This window comes from Lipotes vexillifer, unplaced genomic scaffold, assembly GCF_000442215.2.
Source record: "Lipotes vexillifer unplaced genomic scaffold, Lipotes_vexillifer_v1.1 scaffold1231, whole genome shotgun sequence".
In the NCBI taxonomy this organism is placed as follows: domain Eukaryota; kingdom Metazoa; phylum Chordata; class Mammalia; order Artiodactyla; family Lipotidae; genus Lipotes; species Lipotes vexillifer.
This window is the reverse complement of record NW_006798220.1, coordinates 49,726-54,785: the sequence shown is the minus strand read 5'-3', so window position 1 is coordinate 54,785 and position 5,060 is coordinate 49,726.

Sequence of the window (5,060 nt, the reverse complement as noted above, 5' to 3'; positions counted from 1 at the left end):
AAAGAGTACAAACAGAGGCCCCTGAAATATTTTAAGTGCTTAAACTTTTCAATCGAGTTTTCAAGTGGTGCAGTAAAGTCTTCAGTTTCACACAGATACCTTCATCGTAATGAAATAGAAAAGTTTGTGTGAAGCTATTATTTTTATGACCGAGTGTTGGCAAAATATCAAAGATAATTGAACGCATTTATTATGGATATTTGATGATGGACTGCCGAATTTTGGATAAGTAATAATGACCTATATAATTCGTAAATTAGTACATATTTCATAAACTTCTTTTCATTTTAGCAAAATCAGTATAGTCAAGATTTTTACTTATTTTCTGTTGTATTGACAGTATGATTTAAGGATTAAAACAACATGTAACTTTGTTCAAAATGTACTAATTTGAGTATACTTTTACCAGAAACATGAAATAAGTGTAAAAAATTAAAAGGTACTGTTTCTTTAATATTTTCTGAAATACTAAATTTTTCTTAAAATCAAGGTAGATACAAATTACTAACGAACATTAATCTAAATAAAATTGTTCTGATAACACTGAAATTATTTTGAATAAATCTTATTAAATATTTTTATAAAATAAACTTAGTCACTATTCTAGTGTTTGCTTGCCATCTAACTGTAAATATGTCATGTTCATGCGGTTGTCTAGATTTACATATATACAAATTAAAGAATAATAGCAATTGCTTAGAACTACAGAATGTTTCTCAGTCACCATGTGCAATTGTTGCAAATACTGTGCACTTAGTTGCTAGTACTTCCAGAGCCACAAGTTGGAATACAAAGAGAAGCAAGAAAATGGACGTTTTGGCACTATTAGGAAGCAGTTTTTCATTATGCAAGAATCAACTGTAGTTTTGCTCTGCCAGAGGAAGGATTTGACAGTTAACTAATGTCTTTTCTCTTACCTGAGCACTTAGGTTGCTCAAATTTTACCTCCTTTCTGAAGCAGAGACTAAAATGTCAGTATCAGCACAACCTGCAATCTTCCCTGCATTGTTTCAGCCTACCCTCCCCCCCAACCCCTGCCCGCCCCGCCCTGAGTCCCTTAAACATTATTATTAGGGAAGATTTCTAACATACAAAATAAACAGAATAGTGTAATTAACTGCAGTCCCCTTCTTTTAAAGGCATAGGCAAAGGAAATGTTTGTCTAGGGCCTGAAGGGTGTGAGTTATGCCAGTGAATGTGTTCACGGTTATAGGACCTGCTGGGGCAATACTGAGTACTGGATTAAGAGTGAATAGAGCGTCCTTAATGAAATTATGTATGTGTGTGTGAGAGAGAGAAGGAGACAATGATGTACAGAAAGTTCATATCTATTACTTTTTATGCTTTGTGCTTTTTATGTTTTAAATGTCTTCACATTGCACAGTCATAGAGATATCCTCCTGTGTTTCCTTCTAATGGTTTTTAAATATTTTCATTTTACATTAGGTAGTTAATTCATCTAGTTTGCTTTGTGAATGCGGGAAATAAGGGGCTTGATGTTATATTTTTATATGGTGAGTCAGTTTTCCCAGTGCCAGTTTGCGCATTTGGGAGCATTTACTGACTAATTTACATTTACTATTTGCAAAACCTTCTTACTCATATATGAAGTTCCAATATATACTTGGGTATGCATTTGGATTCTCTTTTGGTTATTGATCTACTTTTCTATTTCCTATTTTTAATACAGTTTTTAGTAATTGCAACTTTGTAATACATTTTAATAACAAATAGGATGATTCTTGCATTTATTTTTAAATAGTACTTTTGTTGGTTATAGAACTCTAGCTTGCAGTTTTTTCTTTCAGAATTTGCTAGTTTCTTTTCTCATAGTGTTCTTGTCTGACTTTGGTATCAGCGTAAGCCTGGCTAATAAAATGAGTATGGAAGTGTTCCTTTCTCTTCTATTTTTTGGAAGAGTTTGAGGATTGGTGTTAGTAGTTCTTTAAATGTTTGGTAGAATTCACTGGCGAAGCCATCTGGTCCTGAACCTGTCTTGTTGGGAGGTTTTTGATTACTGATTCAATCTCCTTACTAATAATTGGTCTGTTCAGATTTTGTTTCTTCATGATTCAGTCTTGATAGGTTGTATATTTCTCCTAGGTTCCATTTCTTCTAGGTTGCCCAATTTGTGGTCAGAAAAGATGCTTGATATGATTTCAGTCTTCTTAAATTTATTAACACTTGTTTTGTGGCCTAACATGATCTATCCTGGAGAATATTCTATGCGTCCTTGAGAAGCATGTGTGTTCAGCTGTCCTATGAAAAGTTCTGTATAGGTCTGTTAGGTCCATCTGTCCAATGTGTAGTTTAAGTCCAATTTTAGAGCACTTTAAAGAAGTTATTATTCTAAGTCTTTTGGCTTTCATGGTTTCTGTTGGTCATCTACTAGTCTTATTGATGCTACTTAAAAGTAACCTGTCTTTTTTACTCTCTGACAGCAGTTTGATTTTGATTTTGATCTTGATTTTCAGCAGTTTTCTGTGGTGCACCAGGGTTTGGGTGTTTTTTTCCCCCTGCTGGGGTTCATGGGGTTTTTTGAATCTATTGTTTGATGTATTTTATTGGTTTTGGGAACTTCTCAGTCATCATTTCTTAGATATTGCTTCGGTCACATTCACTGTCTCCTCTCCTGGGATTATAGTTACACATATGTAGGGCTTTATAACTTATTCTCTGTGTTCTTTTTTTTTTTTTTTTAACGTCTTTATTGGAGTATAATTGCTCTACTATGGTGTGTTAGTTTCTGCTTCATAACAAAGTGAATCACTTATACATATACGTATGTCCCCATATCTCTTCCCTCCTGCATCTCCCTCCCTCCCACCCTCCCCATCCCACCCCTCCAGGCAGTCACAAAGCACCAAGCTGATCTCCCTCTGCTAAGCGACTGCTTCCCACTAGCTATGCATTTTCATTTGGTAGTGTATATAAAGTGAATCAGTTATACATATACATATGTTCCCATATCTCTTCCCTCTTGCATCTCCCTCCCTCCCACCCTCCCCATCCCACCCCTCCAGGCAGTCACAAAGCACCAAGCTGATCTCCCTCTGCTAAGCGACTGCTTCCCACTAGCTATGCATTTTCATTTGGTAGTGTATATATGTCCATGCCACTCTCTCACCCCGTCCCAACTTACCCCTCCCCGTCCCCGTATCCCCAAGTCCACCCTCTGGTAGGGTTGCATCTTTATTCCTGTCTCACCCCCAGGTTCCTCTGACCTTTTTTTTAGAGTTCATATATATGTATTAGCCTACGGTATTTGTTTTTCTCTTTCTGACTTCACTCTGTATGACAGTCTCTAGTTCCATCCACCTCACTACAAATAACTCAGTTTCGTTCCTTTTGATGGCTGAGTAATATTCTATTGTGTATATGTGCCACATCTTCTTTATCCATTCATCTGTTGATGGACACTTAGGTTGCTTCCATATCCTGGTTATTGTAAATAGAGCTGCAGTGAACATTTTGGTACATGACTCTTTTTGAATTATGGTTTTCTCAGGGTATATGCCCAGTAGTGGGATTGCTGGGTCGTATGGTAGTTCTATTTTTAGTTTTTTAAAGAACCTCCATAGTGTTCTCCATAGTGGCTGTACCAATTTACATGCCCACCAACAGTGCAAGAGGGTTCCCTTTTCTCCACACCCTCTCCAGAATTTATTGGGTGTTTTTTCTTTTTTGGTGGTACGCGGGCCTCTCACTGTTGTGGCCTCTCCTGTCGCAGAGCACAGGCTCCGGACGCGCAGGCTTAGTGGCCATGGCTCATGGGTCTAGCTGCTCCACGGCATGTGGGATCTTCCCGGACCAGAGCATGAATCCGTGTCCCCTGCATCGGCAGGGGGACTCTCAACCACCGTGCCACCAGGGAAGCCTGGTTTTTGTTTTTTTATTCAAACAGAAAGTCACAAAAATTATAATCATCCTCATCAGTTCACTCAGTCCCATGTTTCAGCATTTATTGTTTGTAGATTTTTTGATGGTGGCGATTCTGACTGGTGTGAGAGGATATCTCATTGTAGTTTTGATTTGCATTTCTCTAATGATTAATGATGTTGAGCATTCTTTCATGTGTTTATTGGCAATCTGTATATCTTCTTTGGAGAAATGTCTATTTAGGTCTTCTGCCCATTTTTGGATTGGGTTGTTTGTTTTTTTGATATTGAGCTGCATGAGTTCCTTGTATGTTTTAGGGATTAATCCTTTGTCACTTACTTCATTTGCAAATATTTTCTCCCATCCTGAGGGTTGTCTTTTGGTCTTGTTTATGGTTTCCTTTGCTGTGCAAAAGCTTTTAAGTTTCATGAGTTCCAATTGTTTATTGTTGTTTTTATTTCCATTTCCCTAGGAGGTGGGTCAAAAAGGATCTTGCTGTGATGTATGTTATAGAGTGTTCTGCCTATGTTTTCCTCTAAGAGTTTGATAGTTTCTGGCCTTACATTTAGGTCTTTAATCCATTTTGAGCTTATTTTTGTGTATGCTGTTAGGGAGTGATCTGATCTCATACTTTTACATGTAGCTGTCCAGTTTTCCCAGCACCACTTATTGAAGAGGCTGTCCTTTCTCCACTGTACATTCTTGCCTCCTTTATCAAAGATAAGGTGACCATATGTGTGTGGGTTTATCTCTGTGCTTTCTATCCTGTTCCATTGATCTATATTTCTGTTTTTGTGCCAGTACCATACTGTCTTGATTACTGTGCTTTGTAGTGTAGTCTGAAGTCAGGAAGCCTGATTCCTCCAGCTCCGTTTTTCTCTTTCAAGATTGCTTTGGCTTTTCGGGGTCTTTTATGTTTCCATACAAATGGTGAAATTTTTTGTTCTAGTTCTGTGAAAAATGCCAGTGGTAGTTTGATAGGAATTGCATTGAATCTGTAGATTGCTTTGGGTAATAGAGTCATTTTCACAATGTTGATTCTTCCAATCCAAGAACATGGTATATCTCTCCATCTGTTTGTATCATCTTTAATTTCTTTCATCAGTGTCTTATAATTTTTTGCATACAGGTCTTTTGTCTCCTTAAGTAGGTTTATTCCTAGGCATTTTCTTCTTTTTGTT